The sequence below is a fragment of the Lissotriton helveticus genome, chromosome 3_2, assembly GCF_964261635.1.
Source record: "Lissotriton helveticus chromosome 3_2, aLisHel1.1, whole genome shotgun sequence".
Lineage (NCBI taxonomy): Eukaryota > Metazoa > Chordata > Amphibia > Caudata > Salamandridae > Lissotriton > Lissotriton helveticus.
In genome coordinates, this window is record NC_136062.1 from 126,766,235 (window position 1) to 126,786,362 (window position 20,128).

Sequence of the window (20,128 nt, forward strand, 5' to 3'; positions counted from 1 at the left end):
AAAAAGAGGAGTAAAATGAAGTGGTAGAGTTAGGTTTTGTAACGTAATTTGCTGTTATATGAAATCAAGTAATGTGTTTTTAGACTTCCTGTCTAGCGCTACCTGTAAAGAATTTGCCTTTTATGCATAGTCATTCTGGATTTTTAACTTTTTCTCCTTAGTTTTGCTGGTATTAGGATTCTGCTCTGTGGCACTTCCATTCACTGCCACTATTTGTGAGCTGTGGCCCGAAAAAGATATGAGTAAAATTGGTTTCACCCAATTGGTCTAGGTAACGTTCCTGTAAGGCAGTTGCAGATGGCATGGCATTGCGAGGAAGTACTTACACGATCCACATTATGACAAAAATATGTTATGTGGCTGCAAGAAGAATAGTTGTGCTCTGGCTGACCTGCAGTATAAAGGCAACACAGTGGGACATGGCAAGGAAAAGTGCCTTTGCTGTGCGAGAAAATCTATGTTTATATATTATTAAATCACCCCTAAAGTCTGTCTATTAAGTAGTGCGGACAAGCTCAACATCTCTGGTTGCCCTTGGCACACCCGCAGCCAGACCACCATCAGACTGGAAATTAAGTAGTGTTAAAAAGATAAAACAGGGGGGCGTGGCCTGGCATCTGCCAAGATGGAAGCTTAGAGAGAGAGCTCCGCCGGGACGCAACAAAAGCCATTGATATCCGACATTAATCCTTGAGTTGCAGTGCTACATGCGATTCAAAAGGCAGCGAGACACAGAGCGCTTTGGTTTGAAGCCTGAAGAGGGGAGTTACGACCTGTGACGGCGTAGATAGACGACGGCAAAGCCGGCGAGGCTGGCGTGCGTGAAGACCTCCGGAGCGGCTGGGTGGTGCTTGAGTAGCACGTATCCGGACATTGAACATCCTGGAACGCATAGCCAAGACGTCGTGGGCAGCCTGGGGGCACTCAATTTGGGCCCCTGTGATCCTGTACCACACTGCCGTACCCGCCTGGTAAGAATTGAGGCGTCGGGCGGTGTCAGGTGGCTGCGGTAGCAGTGAGTGCCAGAAAGGGAGTGAGCAGCGGCCCCTGCGACCAACCTGATTGGGAGGGGCGGATTTGGCCCCCCTGCATGGACTGCTTTCTCTGATGACGTTGTGAATAATTGAGGAGGACGGCTCAGACCCTACAGCCTGCGTTGCGCGACGTCCATTGTTGCTGCTGGGACACCAATATACCAGGACCTGGGCCGGAAGAGAAGGAGATCCTGCATTGCGCTGCTGTACCTGCCGGTTGGAAACCAGACGCAGGGCGGTGTCGGGGTCTGAGGGCAGCGGCGAGTGACCAGTGGGAGTGGAACTTATGGCCTCCTTACATCGGACCTGAGCGGGTGGGGCGGGGGGGAGGCCTCCCCACATAGATAGCGGAATCCTATGGCATTTGGGCACTCGTGGTAGACGGCCCAATTGTGTGTTTGTGCTGGGTGGCGTTCGTCGCTGTTATTGCTGCCACTAACCTGTGTCCTTGGGCCTGCGAGTGACGGGGGTGGCCGGTGGGGTATTGACTCCATCCAGCGGCCTAAACTGTAACACACGACCAAGGGCCCCTAGCTTCGGCGAATCTCATAGGGCAACTCCAAGGCACCCAGGCCGGATGCGCCCATGCATAGGCAGAACACGGTGCTGCCTGGTTAGCATCCCAGCGCCGGCATCCTATGACTCAAGACTGATGTGGCGCCCGGCTTGCAGCTGTACTGGCCCAGGCAATTGATGAGGTAACGGGCCCTGTGTAAGGCTTCACCTGTGCTCCGACAGAGTGCCATTACGGACCTGGTGGTAGGCGGTGTGCAGAGGGCCTCATCCACCGTGACCCTCGAAACAGCGCCGGTTCCAGTGAGAAGCAGGGGGCTTCGCCTCGCTGCAGACTCTGACGTGCATATCGTGACTTGAGAAGACGACACTGGTGTGCCCTTTACCTTGGGAAGGTGCTTGCAGTTGTACAGTGGACATATTCGCGGTGGGCACCTACTGCCGATGCCGTGGTTTGGCAACTGGGCCCAGCTGGAGCGGCAGAGAAAGTTGGGTGCGCACTGTGTGTTCATCATTCACCGATTTCACTGTGGTCCAGCCCTCTGTAAAACGAAGCCTATAGGCGCCACACAGGTGTAGTCCAACAAACTGGAAAAGTATGCGATTCCGAAAGCAATTGCCCATGGCGGAGGGCGCCATCGGAGACCGAGAGGAAGTATCCGAACGATCCTTAGGTTTAATAATGGCTGCCATTCAAGTTCTTGAAACAACCGTAGAAACAAAGATTGACCAAGTCTCCATTGAAATTAACTTAATCCGTGCTGACATGAATAAGACCTCAGAGAGGGTAATAGCGGCAGAAACAAACATAACCGATCTGCAATCTATCACATGCAAGTTAGAGGCGCAAGTCCAACAACTAGTTCGCCAACACAAACAAGTGGCCCTGAACCTGGAGGATCAGGAAGGTAGGGCCCGACGGAATAACATACGGATGGTCGTGATCCCGGAGGGGGTGGAGGGCCCTAGCATGGACCTTTTCCTTGAGGACTTAATATTGAACCATCTCAAACCCAAATGACTGTCCGCCTTCTTCACCGTGGAAAGGGCCCACAGAGCTCCGGTCTCCCCAGCCAAAGCCCAGGGCACCCCCTAGAACAATTATTGCATGGATTCTAAACTATTGGGACCGAGACTCTATTCTGCAGGCTGCTAGGCTGCATGGTGACCTTACGAAAACACAAATGTTAAATTCTTCCCAGTCTTTACTTTGACGGGGCAGCAGGAGCGCCGCATCTTAGATGGAGTGAAGCATGCCCTAAGGGAAAGGGGCATAAAGTACATGATGTTCTTCCTGCAAAACTTAAGGTGATCAACAGTGGTAGATCATGGTTCTTCACAGCCCCTCGGCAGTGCAGGACTGGCAGGACGAGGGGCACTCGCAGAGGAATGGCCAGCGCAGAGAGGACGGCTGGAGAGACACTCATGACCGTTTGACCGGATATTCCAGTGGGCCTGAGGGGTTGGACAAATGAGAGTAACGACCTCGACGGTCGCGATCAATGAGTCCAACGGTATCTGAGATGTTTAGAACATAATCTCGATGTCATGTACTCTTGGTTTGTCTAACCTATAGCAGACTCCCGTAATGTATTTGGACATGTCAGTATGTTGGGGGAAACATCGGTTACATTGCGGTGTTTACACCACAATACCTTTACAATGCAGGTATTACAACGAAAGTCATTACAATGACTTGCAGTAGATGGCGCTCTAACCTAAGGAATAGTATGATTTATTATTCCAACACCTTCCCTACTGTATGTAGACTGGAGTTGGAATAGAAAATCACACTATTCCTAAGTCCAGCGCCCTCCAACGCAAGTCGTTGTAACAACTTGCATTGTAATACCTGTGTTGTAAAGGTATCGCGGTGTAAACACCACGATGTAACGTCATATACTCGTATGTGGGTATTTGCAATACTTATGTGGGGTGGCCCAGCAGACTTTGGTAGTGCACAGCAACTCAACTTTACCGGACTTGGGCTGGGTTGGCGCCTCCTGGGGATTTAGGGCGGCGACTCTAGGCTGCCCCTTTGATTTTTTGGATGTTATTGGGCAACAGGCGCTTTGCTAGTAGGGGATGCGGGCAGTTTTAGGCCCACATAGCAGGGTAGCAGGGAGGGGGGTGATAGTTAGCGGGGTTTTCTTTTGCACAGTTGTGTTATGTTTGATTCAGATTCTCATTGCTATTCGAAGTGACATGGGTCCTGAAATTGAAGGTCCCATACTGATACATAGGGGATGGGGCAGTGGGGTGGAGTGGGGTGAGGGTGGGTGGATACTTGCTCATATTTATCCTAGATGGCCTTGCAACACATTAAGAAATTAAAGGTGCTGTCGTGGAGTGTGAATGATCTGGAAGACAAAATTAAGCAGACCATGGTGTTGCAATATCTCCATAGACACTCTCCAGGAATAGTGCTCCTGTTGGAGACGCACCTGAAGTGCAATAATTATCTAGCGCTCCATCGGTTTGGGTATACGCTAGCGACATATGCAGAATTCACAACTGGCTCCAGAAGGACAGCGATATTGCACAAGAACTCAGTGCCCCTAGTGGTAACTCGTATGTGGTGTGATCATAAATGGTGATTTGCGGCGCTGTCGGGGACATGGGAGGGCCTCACCCTTAACATATGTTCAGTGTACATCCCTCCAAGAATGCATGGGGTGACCTACCCTGAGCTTAGTAAATTACTGTTGGACATGCCGGTAGGTACTCTCATCCTCGGAGGGGACATGAATGAGACGATGTTGCCGGACCTTGACCGAGATACACGTGCCAGTAGAGCGGGAGGGGGCTGCAATTGCAGGTGTTTGTGGCTGCAATGGGGCTAGTGGATATGTGGAGATTACATATTCCAGCTGCCAGACAACATACATATATTTCGGCGTTGCACGATACTGGCTCCCGTTTGGATTATATTTTCACACAAACTACATCGGTAGGTATCTTTCAGGCAGGCTGTCACAGGGCCCGGGGAATCTATGACGACTCTCTGGTGGAGGTGTTCCTGCGGGGCCCGGACAGGGACTGGACTCTGCCTCCACATTTAGACCCCTACTTATTCAAAGATCAGGAGTTCAGGGAGCAGTTTGAGGAGCGTACTGAGCAATACTTTACGGAAAACACTGGAACTGTGAAATCTGACTGTATACTGTGGGAGGCTTATAAAGTGGTGGCCAGGAACTTTGTGCAAGCAACTGCTGGGGTTAGATGCAAGGAAAACGGGGCACAATGTGACAGCCTGTAGCAAGAGATTTTAGCTCTTGAATCTGTGCTAGGACCAGCACAGGGGGCGACATCAGATGCCTACACACACTTAGGCTGAAACAAAAAGAGCTCAGAGACCTGGAGGAGAATGCTGCCCATGCGCATGCCATAGCGACGCAAAGACCCATATATGAATTAGGCGACAAGGCAAACAAACTCATTTCATGGTTGGAAAGGAGGGATAGAGGTCTGTGATGTTTCCCCGCGGGTCGCGAGCCCCCTACTCACCCCACCACGAACATCACCCCTCCTCTGCTCTCCCTTCCAGGACACAGTGAGGAAGTGCCGCCCTCCGCCTGACAGGCAAACCGAGCCCACCAGAACGGCGTCCGTGACAACGGAACACCCACCTCCCTCTCTGGTTCGGGACCCAATCAGAGGCGAAGACGGACCGGAAGGACCTCCCCCTGACCCCGGAAGTCCCGCCTCCCTGCTGACAGCAGGACACAGAAAAGACGGAAGACGAGAAGCAGCCGGGGTCGGAGTATCGTGGCAGGAGATTTCGACTGGCGTTGAGACGGAAGGAGAAGACGGGAGCGGAGAAGCCGAGGAGTGGTCGGAAGACTGGTGGAGTCCCACGGAGGTGGCTGAAGAGCGGCCGTAACTCGGAGGAGAGTTACGGCGGAGCGCGTGAGTACCAGCTTCCTTCCTTTAGCACGTTAGGTGCCTTGTGTATATAGTACGTCCCCCTCCCGTGTAAATACCCCCTCTTCATAGACACGTCCACTGTAGTGATAATCCACATTGTATATAGAACACCGCACTGCGCACTGTACAAAGAACGCCCCCCTCACCGAGCCATATCGAGTACCCTTCCTCTTTCTTCTGACTTCGTCGCCCCTCCCTCCCCCTTCCTCACGGTCAATTCTGCCTCTACACTCCGGGTTACGGTGAATGGTGTCTGGCCTCTAGCCCCAGTAGGACTAACGGCTCCTTTCTTTTCTCTTACTGCCCTCCGAGGTGCCTTCCCAGTTATCTACGGACGTCTACACCCAAGACCCGGAACACCGCTGGAACACCGTTCTGTCTGGAGGCGACTGAAGAAGACGTCACAGCCCTTAAAGACCTGTACTTGTGCTCCTACTCCTGTATTACAACCTTTTCGGTGTGCAATAAAAGAACACTATTGCCCACTATATCCGGCCTCCTCGCCTGATTTTCCAGTCCGCCGACAGCCCACGTTTACATCTGGTGTCAGAAGTGGGATTTCCTGGAGGCATGGAGGCCGTGATGAAGAGGATGGCCGAAACCCAGGAACAGATGGGAAAACTCATGGAGCAGTTCCTGAAGACCGCGGAGGACGGCCGAGGCCAACTCCACGATGTGCTGAAGGGACAGGGGGACACGAACGAACAAGCCATGGGCAAATTGACCGACGTACTGTGCCATCAGAGGCCCCTGACGTCCCTGCCGTCCGTGGTCCTCCAGAAGTATGTGCCGGGAGAAGACCCGGACTTCTTCTTTACGAACTTTGAACGGCTAGAACAGGCCGCCTCCTGGCCCGTCGACCGGTGGGGCCACTATCTGGGTCCCTTTTTGACTGGCGACCTACAAGCCGCGTATCAACAGGCGAACATACAGGGCAACAATCCTTATGTGGACATAAAGAAATGTATCCTTGAACGGCTGGGCATAGACAACGAAACTTATCGAGTGAAACTCCGCCAGGCCAAAGAAGGACCCCAAGAGACTCCCCGAGCCCTTTCATTTCAGATTAAAGACTTGACCAATCGCTGGCTGAGACCCGATGCGTCCACCAAGGAGGAGATCCTCGAGAAGATATACCTCAAACAGTTCTTAACGTCTTTGCATCCAGACACTCAAAGATGGATACGACAGCATGCCCGTCTTACCCTCGATACCGCTGCGGAAATCGCAAGTGCCTATAGCCGGGCCCAGGAGGTGCAGCGAGGAAGAGAGGAACACCCACATAAAGCACATCCTTCCGCGGCCATACGGCCGCAACGTCCACCTCTGCCACGAAGACCGGAGCCGACACCACTGTATCCCGCCCCTCTGTTGCCGCGACCTCCCAACCCGGGTCCCCAGTGTTACAGTTGTGGGGGTTTCGGTCACATCGCTCGAGTGTGCCCCCACAAGGAAGAGCAGATGGAGGTTGGTCTCGCCCGCAACTATGTTTGCTCGGTTCCTGGTGCTGCACCGCCCCCGTTTCATTGTCCGGTGAACATTGATGGACAAACACTCATGGCTCTGGCGGACACAGGGTGTCGACAGAGCGTACTCAGACCTCAGGATCTGAACCACCCTGTTAGTCCTCCGTCTGGTATGGTCGCCATTCAATGTGTCCATGGCGATACGAAAAGATACCCCACCACCCAAGTACGGGTCCGACACCATAAGGATCCCGGAACCACCCTCACCGTAGGTCTTGTTCCAGCCCTGCCAGAACAGGCCATACTCGGAAGTGACTATTCTGGGCTACCGGGTCTTCTACAGGACACAACCGATTCCCTGACCCGATGGTGGGAAGAAGCGCCTTTTCCGCAGGGCCTTTCCCCCTCCACAAAGGATTCCAGACCCCCAAAAACCAAAGCACAGAAGAAAAAGGAAAAGAGAGAGCACACCGGTGTCTTTCCCGTGGTCCCGAACGACCATCCTTGGGTGACCGACAGAGACTTCAGGGCAGCCCAGAGAGAAGACCCTGTCCTACAGGAAGCATGGGAAAGAGCAGTGGACAATGAGGATCCCTTACCGTAGGTCCCTACTTCTTCAGGAAAAACGGGTTGTTGTACCGCAAGGGAGGGCCCCAGCAAAAACCCCAACTCCTGATCCCTGGTCCCTTCCGAGAAAAAGTCCTGTACCTTGCCCACAGCCACCTCCTGGGGGGGTCACTTCAGCGATGAAAAAAACCAGTCAGATGATCTTAGACAAGTTTTATTGGCCCGGAGTCTACCAACACATCAAGACGTATTGTAGGGAGTGCCCAGTATGCCAAAAGAATAGCAGGTATCGACCCCCTAGGGTACCCCTGAGGCCCCTTCCGGTTATCGATGTCCCGTTCAGCAGAGTAGGGATGCACATTATAGGGCCCCTGTTACCTTCCCGAAGTGGCTGTCGTTATGCCCTAGTCATCGTAGATTATGCCACACGCTTCCCCGAAGCCCTACCTCTACGCCAACCCACGACCCAGAATATCGCCAAAGCCCTCATTTCAGTGTTTTCCAGGGTGGGGTTTCCCCGGGAGATCCTGACGGATCAGGGTACCCCCTTCGTCTCGGCTCTGATGAGGCAAGTCTGCTCCCAACTGGGGATTAAACAGATCAGAACCTCGGCATACCATCCGCAAACCGATGGGTTGGTCGAGAGATACAACGCCACGCTGAAACAGACACTAAAGAAACTGCTGGGGTTGGAAGCAAAGAGGTGGGAGGATATGCTGCCCCTTGCGTTGTTCGCTATACGTCGTGCTAACCAGAGCAGCACCGGCAACTCACCCTATGAATTGCTGTATGGACGACCCCCTCGTACCTTCTTGGACATGGCTCAAGAAGCATGGGAGGCTGAACCCGACCGTACACGTCCTCTCCCCGAATATATGGACAACCTCAAAACACACCTGTCCGTGATTAGGGATATTGTCCGACAAAACCTAGAGAACGCACAAGACAAACAGAAGGGACAGTATGACAAGGGCACAAAACCTCGGGCCTTTGCCGTCAGGGATTGGGTTCTTCTGATGATGCCCTCCTCGGACCAAAAGCTCCTCGGGCAGTGGTAGGGCCCTTATGCCATCCTTCGCCAGGTGACCCCTGTCACCTACGAGATAGATCTGGATCCCACACGTGGTACCACACAAATATACCACGTGAACCTTTTAAAGAAATGGGAAGGCCCTCGTCCATTCCTGTCTGCCTCTTTTCCTGGTGCTGCCCTCTCCTGTATTGACCCTGACTTACCCACACCACAGAGTCTTGACCTTCAGGAAGTCCTATACCCATTACGCCAGGTGTTTTCCTCCAAACCCGGCCATACCACCATCACAGAACACGCCATACAAACGGTACCTGGGAAGGTGGTCCGGCAACGACCCTATAGAGTTCCCGAAGCCCGCCGAGCAGTCATAAAAAGGGAAACTGAAAAAATGCTGGAGATGGGCATAATAGAACCCTCGGTGAGCGATTGGAACTCCCCGATTGTCCTTGTACCCAAACCTGACGGGTCTGTTAGGTTTTGTATCGACTTCCGTGAAGTCAACAAGATATCCTCCTTCGATACGTATCCCTTGCCTCGCGTCGACGAGATGGTCGAACGCATAGGGAAGGCCAAGTATATCTCCACGCTAGACCTCTGCAAGGGGTACTGGCAAATCCCCCTCAGGGAGGAGGACAGGAAAAAGACGGCGTTTTTCTACCCCCGAAGGATTATACCAATTCTTGGTACTCCCTTTCGGTCTCCATGGCGCACCCGCTACATTCCAACGTGCAATGAACCACATATTGCGACCCCACACCTTGTATGCGGGCGCCTATCTAGACGATATCGTAATTTATAGTGATGACTGGACACAACACCTGGATCACCTGTCCAAGGTCATCGCTTCCCTAGGGTCTTATGGTTTAACAATAAACCCCGCTAAAACCACCCTAGCAGCCCAGACGGTTAAGTATCTGGGATATCTCCTGGGGGAGGGCCTGATCCGACCCCAGAAAAGCAAGACTGAAGCTATCCATTCCCTTCCCTCAGACCAGGAGAGACCTTCGAGCGTTTCTGGGCCTCTTGGGCTATTATCGAAGGTTCGTACCGAACTTTTCACAAAGAGCAGCGCCACTCACCGACCTGTTGAAGAAGAATACCAAAACTGAGTCAGTCCTTCGGAATCCAACGTCTCTGTTGTGGCATGCCTTTACTGACTTGAAAAACGCTCTGACATCAAGTCCTGTGTTGGTGAGTCCTGATTACTCCCAACGCTTCCTGCTCCAGACAGATGCCTCGGAACAAGGACCAGGGGCGGTGCTATCCCAAACAGACCCATTTGGGAACGAGAAACCCATCCTCTACCTAAGTAGGAAACTCTTCCCACGAGAAAAGAACTATGCCGTGGTGGAGAAAGAAGCCCTGGCTATCAAGTGGGCGGTAGAGAGTCTCCGTTATTACTTGGAGGGTCGGGACTTTACCATATACACTGATCATGCTCCCCTGGAGTGGATGGCCCGGAATAAAGGACACAATGACCGGGTCCTCCGATGGTTTCTGTCGCTCCAACCCTACCACTTCACAACAGTACATCGGAAAGGTGTGGACCAGGGCAATGCAGACTACCTCTCTCGCTACCCTATGTCTCCCCCCCGTACAAGAAGGAACGCTAGGGGAAGGGAATGTGATGTTTCCCCGCGGGTCGCGAGCCCCCTACTCACCCCACCACGAACATCACCCCTCCTCTGCTCTCCCTTCCAGGACACAGTGGGGAAGTGCCGCCCTCCGCCTGACAGGCAAACCGAGCCCACCAGAACGGCGTCCGTGACAACGGAACACCCACCTCCCTCTCTGGTTCGGGACCCAATCAGAGGCGAAGACGGACCGGAAGGACCTCCCCCTGACCCAGGAAGTCCCGCCTCCCTGCTGACAGCAGGACACAGAAAAGACGGAAGACGAGAAGCAGCCGGAGTCGGAGTATCGTGGCAGGAGATTTCGACTGGCGTTGAGACGGAAGGAGAAGACGGTAGCGGAGAAGCCGAGGAGTGGTCGGAAGACTGGTGGAGTCCCACGGAGGTGGCTGAAGAGCGGCCGTAACTCGGAGGAGAGTTACGGCGGAGCGCGTGAGTACCAGCTTCCTTCCTTTAGCACGCTAGGTGCCTTGTGTATATAGTACATCCCCCTCCCGTGTAAATACCCCCTCTTCATAGACACGTCCACTGTAGTGATAATCCACATTGTATATAGAACACCGCACTGCGCACTGTACAAAGAACGCCCCCCTCACCGAGCCATATCGAGCACCCTTCCTATTTCCTCTGACTTCGTCGTCCCTCCCTCCCCCTTCCTCACGGTCAATTCTGCCTCTACACTCCGGGTTACGGTGAATGGTGTCTGGCCTCTAGCCCCAGTAGGACTAACGGCTCCTTTCTTTTCTCTTACTGCCCTCCGAGGTGCCTTCCCGGTTATCTACAGACGTCTACACCCAAGACCCGGAACACCGCTGGAACACCGTTCTGTCCGGAGGCGACTGAAGAAGACGTCACAATAGCGGCCCGACGAACAGGCGGCTCTTCTATCGCTCGATGCCTATATGGCTTTTAATAGTATTGAGTGGTCATATCTGCTTGCTGTCCTCACCAAGTTCGGATTTGGCCTGGGCTTCTGTTCCTGGATTGAGCATCTGTATGTTGACCCACTGGCACGTGTCCTGGTCAATGGCACAATGTCCAGAGCTTTCCGGCAGCACAGGGGCACACGGCAGGGCTGTCCGCTATCACCAGTGCTCTTTGCATTCGCTCTTTAACCGCTGGCCTCATGGGTTATAGTAGATCCGGTGGTGAGAGGCATTGACGTGGGAGGGGGGTCGGAAGATCATATCTCCCTCTGTGCGGACAATATCCTGCTGCACGCCCATAGACCTAGGCACACCTTCCACAGGCTCATCCATATCATACAGTCTTTTGGTCAATATTCTGGTTATCGCATTAACTGGGATAAATCCTTGGTATACACTCTAATGGGGGAGCCCCCGGCTCTGATGTCGGCGTGCAAAGAGCTGGTCCACAAGGATTCATTTAAATACTTGGGTATCTGGATCACAAAGACAGAGGAAGAGTTCATGCAGTTAAATGTGCACTTGCAACTGGAGAGGCTGAAGGGGGATGTGGCCAATTGGTGGCGCTTGCGGGTCTCCCTTATGGGAAGAGCAGTTTTGTTCAAAATGATGGCCCTCCTGTGCCTCTTGTACGCTGTACAGAATGCCTCATTCCAGATCCCGGAAGCTTTCATGTGCCTGAGCAGTGTACTCTGATATGGGGGGGAGCCTGCCCCAGAAGCACCCTAAAGAAATTGCAGAAAGGGGTCTACTTAGAGGGACTGGTGGTACCAGATGTCAGGAAATATTACTGGGCAGCCCAGCTTGTCAACATCAATGGATGGGTCTTTTTGCCTACGGAGGAGCAGCCTACCGGGTCGATCGATCTACAATGGGCACCTGCAGCTACCTGTCTGCTTTATACATGGGGAGACGGGGCATTCCGTCCCTCCCGCGTCACACTCAGACAGTGGTCACGGCACGGCGGAAGGCGACTAAAATGATCGGTTGGGAGGCCAGACTCAGCAAGCAAACTCCACTCTGGGAGGGGGAATCTTTAAGAGAGGTAAGGCGTTTGAAGGGTTTCTGGGGGACATTTGGAAAAAGGGGAAGATGATTACGTTTGACGGTCTTCAGACAGAGTTCCAAATGGGTATGACTGAACACTTCAGATACATACAATTGAGACACACACTTCACTACCAACTAAAGGAGGGGAACACAATACCGGAGTACACCCCACTTGAAGACAGACTCCTCTTTGATACAATGATAGATAAGGCAATATCCCTTACCTACAAAAAGCTAATAAATAATACACCTGACTGTCTAGGACACTTGCAGGTGGCCTGGGAGTTGGATGTAGGTCTCCTTAAGGAGGATGACAGCGGACCCCACCGAACTCAAGAATTACCGCCCCATCTCGCTCCTCCCGTTCCCAGCCAAAGTCATCGAGAAGACCGTCAACAAGCAGCTGGCCGCCTTCCTCGAGACGAATGGATCCCTCGACCCCTCACAGTCAGGGTTCCGAGCCAACCACAGCACCGAGACCGCCCTCATCGCTGCCACAGATGACATCCGAACCCTGCTGGACAACGGTGAAACAACGGCCCTCATCCTCCTAGACCTCTCCGCGGCGTTCGACACTGTTTGCCACCGCACCCTAGTGCAGCGCCTCAGCGACATCGGAATCCAGGAGAAGGCACTGGATTGGATCATCTCCTTCCTCGCAGGAAGGACACAGAGAGTCCGCCTACCACCGTTCAGATCGGCAGCCACGGAAGTCATCTGCGGCGTTCCTCAAGGCTCCTCGCTCAGCCCCACCCTCTTCAACGTCTACATGAGCCCCCTGGCGGCCATCGCACGCCAGCACAACCTCAACATCATCTCCTACGCCGACGACACCCAGCTGATCCTCACCCTGACCAACGACCCCGCCGCCGCCAGAACCAACCTCCACGAAGGGATGAAAGAGGTAGCCGAGTGGATGTCGACCAGCCGCCTGAAACTGAACTCAGACAAGACGGAAGTCCTCATCCTGGGCTCCTCGCCCTCCGCCTGGGACGACTCCTGGTGGCCCCCCGCCTTGGGCACCGCACCCAAACCGACAGACCACGCACGCAACCTGGGCTTCATCCTGGACTCCTCCCTCTCCATGTCCAGACAAGTCAACGCCGTCTCCGCATCCTGTTTCAACATCCTGCGCATGCTACGAAAGATTTTCCGGTGGATCCCCACCGAGACCAGGAAGACGGTCACCCAGGCCCTCGTCACCAGCCGACTGGACTACGGCAACGCCCTTTACGCCGGAACCACCGCCAAGCTCCAGAAAAGACTCCAGCGGATCCAGAACGCATCAGCCAGACTCATCCTCGACATCCCCCGACGCAGCCACATCTCCGGACACCTGAGAGACCTGCACTGGCTTCCCGTCAACAAAAGAATCACCTTCTGTCTCCTCACCCACGCACACAAAGCCCTACACGACCAAGGCCCGAGCTACCTCAACAACCGCCTCAACTTCTACGTTCCCAAACGCCACCTCCGATCGACCAACCACGCCCTCGCTGCCGTCCCCCGCATCCGAAGAGCGACAACAGGAGGAAGGTCCTTCTCCTACCTGGCCGCCAAGACCTGGAACACCCTCCCTACCGACCTCCGCATGACCCAAGATCACCTCTCCTTCAGGAAGAAGCTCAAGACCTGGCTGTTCGAGCAGTAGCGGCCCCCCACCCCCTCCCCCTAGCGCCTTGAGACCCTCTGGGTGAGTAGTGCGCTATATAAATGCCATGATTGATTGATTGAGGGAGGCTCCGCAGAGCCCCAGGGAGATAGCTGTTTGAGCAAGATTTAGGTTGATCCAACTTTGTATTCTAAATAGGTCACACGCCACAAGGACAGTACAGCACCATATGGGCCACTGTACATCGGTGCAGTGGATTAGGGGCCGTGGTGAGACGGGAAATTAGCTCAACTAACTATAACTGGCGTTTTTTTCTGGTTTTATATGAGTCAAATGTCCAACAAACAAAAACGTCCCTGAAACCTTTGGTTTTTTCAGTGAATTTCTAAGGTTTAAAAAAATGTTAATTCCTAACTATAACGTCAGTAAAACCTATGGTTTTTTCAGTGAATTTCAAAGGTTTTTTAAATGTTAATTTCATATTTTAATATTTATAAAAACTATATTTTTTCTAATTGTTATTTAATATTTTGCAACTCTATTATCCATTTTTAACTTTAAAAATGATGTAATGTTTTATATCCTCCCCCAAAAATATGTATATTATAATTATTTTGGGGGGAGAAAACTACAATCCAGTACCGGTAGTCTACCAAGATCGATCAGCACGCGAATCCTATCCACCACATTTAAATGATGCGCATTTCGTATCCAACGGATTTGCGGCACCGCGTCCCGTGTAACAACATACACATATGAGGTCGCGCAAGCTGCTCCTTTGGTATGCGCCGGGTACGCACTACCAAGCCGCGCGTTACGTCATATACATATGGGGTAGTGTCCGCTGCGCGTTGCGTATATGACGAGTGCACGTCGCCAGGCCCTGTGTTACGTCATAGACGTACGGTGTCGCTCTGTCTATGCCATTCCCACATTTTTTTTGTCTCAAAACTATATCTAAATAATTTTAAAGTGTACATGAGAGCAAGCGATTATTACAAATATTTTAAACATTTATATATTTCTAAATGTAATAAACTTATATTATAGTAAATATATTTTCTCAAAATCACGTCGGGTGTGGTCTCCGTGCGCGCTGGCTGCGCAATTGCCATGTCACCATAAAAAAAAGCATTCATTAGTTCATAACATTTCCCATTGTAACAGTTGGAAAATGCCACCCATTTTAGTCAATCTCTGTACCGCATTTGATGAGACACACCTCTTCTGCTTAGAGAGCTTTTTCTAAATGTTTTGCAATGTACACATATCTTACACTACACACAACATGCAACCATCATCTTCATCAATATTCATACTTTGTAAAGTAGCCTTCTACCTGTGATAGCCATCATCTTCATCAATATTTATACTTTCTAAAGTAGCCTTCCACCTGTGATAGCCATACACCTAAAAGTTACATAACTGAAGTTTTCTCCACTACCAGAGGTAAAATGGTTGCATACGCTGTCCAAAACACAATGTAGTATGGCCAAGAGGCAGTATCATGCATAGATAATGAACACACAGACACAGATAGATAGTGGAAGTGGGTACGGGCACGTGTGCTCGACTCCTTTTTATTACCAGCATCACGTCTGTGCTGGATGCGTGTGGGGTGAGTGTAAAGCAGCCCTCAAGGAATGGTTGCTGCTAGCTTTAACTGCAACAGTAATATTTGGATCACTCACAGAGATTCAATATTAAAAGAATCAATAATTTGTGCTGCAGTAAGGTAGGGACAGTAGATGTGAAATAATACGGAACAAATTCTATCGTAAAAGAACCACAACTTGTGGTATACTGAGACACAATCAATAGATCTGAAATAATGCACAAAAAGATTATATCATAAATTCTCCATCAATTCTAGTGCACTCACATAGCCACATCAAAAGCATTCAGCATGTGCACAGCCAGCGATGATGAGTGCTGCGAGTGCTGCGGGTGGGCCGTACTAGGGGCAATATCTGTTGCCATCAACACTGCATCATCTGCAATCGCGACTCAATCTGAATTGTGAACACTGCTGTCTACAGTGTAGACCAGACAGAGCAGTCAGCAAAGGCCCACAGCCACGTGGCATTGACTTGAGCTCCACAGTTTGAAATACGCGAAGCAACAAAAAAGCATGTGCGAAGCTTGCAATGATGCGTATGAGTGGTGTAGACTGAGTGCACTGGAGCAATGTCTTTTCCTACAGAACTGTGTGATCTACAATAGCGACTCAATCTGAATTGTGAGCACTGCTGTCAGCAGTGTAGGCCAGAGAGAATGGTCAGCAACGGCCCACAGCTACGCAAGGTGCACTTGAGCTACAGTTTGTCATACGAGAATCAACAAAAAGTGTGTGCAGAGCCTGCGATGATGCATATGCGTGGTGCAGACAAAGCGCACAGCAGCAATATCTTTTCCTACAGAACTACCTCATCTACAATACCGACTCAATCTGAATTGTGAACACTGCAGTCTGCAGTGTTACTTGAAGGCAGTACTCACTCAGACATCCATGAATACTTTTTCTCACTTCCTCTTTGCAAAATACAACAACATAAATTACAGAAAACTCTGCAATAAATAAATCAAAATAATTCGAATTCCAATTTCTGCTGTCCACAGTGTAGACTATTCAGTGTTCCTTTGCACTTGCAAGATGAATGTGGTCATTGTAGTAAACCTAAAGGTCATCTAAAAAAATGTCTTCAAGCAAGTATACTAAAAGGATAATGTGTATATTTCAATAGACGTTGTAGTTACTTGACTACTGGATTCTGTAATTAAACAATCACCACTCTATCTGAATTGTGAACACTTCTGTCTGCAGTGTAGGCCAGAGAGAGTGGTCAGCAAGGGCACACAGCTACATGACATGGACTTGACCTGCCCACTTTGTCATAAGCGAAGCAAAAAAAAGCGTGTGCGGAGCCTGTAATGGTACGTATGCATGGTGCAGACAGAGCGCACTGAAGCAATGTCTTTCCCTACAGCACTGTGTCATCTACAATAGCAACTTGATCTGAATTGTGAACACTGCTGTCTGCAGTGTTAATTGAAGGCATTACTCACACAGACAACCATGAATACTTTTTCCTACTTCCTCTTCACAAAATACAATAACATAAATTACAGAAAACTCTGTAATAAATAAATCAAAACAATTCAAATTGCGATTTCTGCTGTCCACAGTGTAGACTATTCAGTGTTCCTTTGGACTTGCAAGATGGATTTGGTCATTGTAGTAAATCTATAAGTCATCTAAAGAAATTTCTTCAAGCAAGTATACTAAAAGGATATTGTGAATATTTCAATAGACGTTCTAGTTGCTTGACTACTGGATTCTGTAAATAAACAATCACCACTCGCTCTAAATTGTGATCCCTGCTGACCGCAGTGTAGGCCAGAGGCACTATTCATTATTGCCTCACAGCCATGCACCTTTTAATTCGAAAGCATGAAGTTGGTTGCACCAAATCAGAGGGGGTACACAGAAATAATCACAGACTTGTACTTCTGACATCCTCAATCATTGAATCAAGACCCTGTTTCACTGTTCGGACCTGACGTACTGCGGTGAACTCCACCGACTGGTGTCAACCAAGCACAATAGTCATGTGCAATAGTTAACTACGCAAGCACAGTCTGATGCACCTCAACGGAGGGAGTTCTATGAAAACCAAGCAACAAGTAATATTGCACATCGTCCATTGTGGGATTAAGACACCGTTCCACAGTTGGGACCTAGAGTAGGTTGCACCTGGTCGAAGGGAGTACCTTCATCTCCACTCTCAGATGCAGTTGCTGTTATTTTCTGTGTCAGAGGTCAGTATTCGGGTTGGGTTCTGATTCAGATTCCGGTTTGGTATGGACATTCAACCTTATATTCCCCCAAAAAGACACCTTTATTTGGGTGCTGAAGGTTGTTATTAATCCTTATATAAACATGCAAACCATCCTCATACAGGTGATACTAAATGCACTGCGTGTCTAAGAATGTCCCAAGAGGTTCAATAGAAGTATAAGTTGAATGTAAAGAGTCAGGGCAGCATTTGTACCTGTGTGACCACAGTGCTGTTTTTACAGGGGCTTTAGACTCACGTATTTTCACCATCTGTCACTGTTCAGACATGATGTGGGCCACTGAAAAAGCATCCCAAGAATACAAAAACAAGAGACGCTAGTGTTCAGGAGCAAATTATTGTCAACATAATCAACTTGGACAACAAATCAATCAGGATCATGAGACCGGTTCTCATCCAGCATTTGGTTGCCACCCTTTAGTGCTTCCCAAACCCAATTTTTTGCATGACAATCTTTCACAACCCACCTAGGCTTATAGGGCTTGAGGCAGGCGATTTTTCTAATGTTACTAAAGCATCGTGTACTAGTGCACTGTTAATTACTGACAGCACATTTTCCTTTGAAATGGCCACTAGATTTGCTCAGACATTCATTTTTACAGATAAAACTCTATTGCATACAAATGATATTGTGTGGAAATCGGGTTCAGTGAATATTTTTATTTATGCATCAAAAAGTAAAGGGTCTTCATTTGTTTTGATCCTATTGAAGTCCTTATTTCTATTACACTTTAGAATTACAGAAAAAGTGCTTCATTTTTGCTTTCCTTACTGCTGAATGTGAACAGTTAATTTACAAATATTTACATTTTGTTGTATAATACAAAAACGACATCCTACACTCTTTCCTTGCACCCTCCATGCACCCCAGCAAGAGTATCACATAACTAAATTTCCAGTCCTTGACTGCAAAGTTAGAGGGGTCTGTAAAAATCAATGCCCAAGATAAAAAACATAGGAAGCAAATTGTCAGAAGACACAGTCTGACATTTGACAACTGTCCTTGAAGCACAGCAAATATTGCAAGATAAATATAAAACTTAAAGGCATCTTTATTTATTGCATGGAGTTTCACTACCCTCCAAAAATCGGCTTGTGACCCCACAAATTACAAAACTCCGGTCTAAATACCAAATGTAGTAATTTCAGTGATGTAAAACTCTGATTGGAAACAGTGATGGGACAAACATTTTTGCTGCGGTCAAGGTCATGATTGTGGGTTTTTAACCATCAGGGGTGAGAATGCCCTTCTTTCCTTCTTTAGGGAGGAATGAAGAATGCCTTGGTTATGGGAGCTATGATGTTCCATTGGCGGAATCTAAAAGTAGTTGCGGAGTTAGAGTATAGGGACTGAGGTCCAGATCAGACTGGATGGTTTGGTGGAGGCAATGATTTTCTACAGGTCTACAGACCTTCTACAGATAAAGGACATCCCTGTTTTTAGTTTTTCTTTCATTACAGCTTATGATCTGGACAGAATCCCAGAAAAGGAGTATGAGATTGCCTCATTTTCAGTTCTACTCCTTGTGCATTTATTTCCATTGGCCTTTGTCTATATCTATTTTTTGATTTTTTCCCATTCTATAACCAATATGTCTCGAAGTCATTTATCATGTTTCTAGACACAGAAGCATAGCCTAACAGTTGAAGTCATCTATGCTCTGATTGATTTCTATGTGATCATAAACATTTATGTTGAGCATTTCTCACATAAAGATAATTGTAGGAAGCAATTTTAATGCAACTATGTTGTGCTATGCTGTTTGACAGAAAGCCAAATTTTAGGGCGAGAAACCAGTTCTTAACCCCTGTACCCTGAAAAGGCAGTCCAGTTCACTGCAGACAGGAAGAAGATGCCCATAAAGAAACTCTCCTCTTTATACATTTTTAGAACTGTGCTGGAGTTATGAGGTTGTATTCATAACATACATAACGTGTATTTGTAAAGCACACGTTCACCCAAGGTATTCCTAAGTGAATCCCAGAGGCTGATCAGATACTGGTGGCCAGGTTGGGTGGTAACACTGACTGGATACGAGATGGCTTTTTCCAACCTTTTAACATTGCAAGAGCCGTTACTTCCAAATTTGTCTAGATTCACTAGCGTCCACCTATGGGACAGAGGCAAAACCCACTGTGGGCTCACTACTAAGGGGCTGCTTTTGGTGGTGGACGGCTAGAGGGGTCATCAACCATGCAGCCTGGGAAACAGCCATGAGGGACATAAACATTTTCTTGAGTATAACTAGCTCCCAAATCCTGCTGTTGACTAGATTGGTCAGTCTACCTCAATACACTCCAGTGCTAGCATGAACCCTTTTTTCATAGGGATGCTTTTATCTCCCAGTCCTTCCCTGGTGAGCATCTCTTCATTGAGTCTTTCGCAAGTTCCTCAAGGAACTGGTACCAAAAGTTGGACCCTTCGTTCGTGCTTTACTTGCATTACAGTTGGTAATCCGAGCAAAAAGCATATAAATCAAAGTGACAAATAAAGTCCAAGTGTCAATCCTGA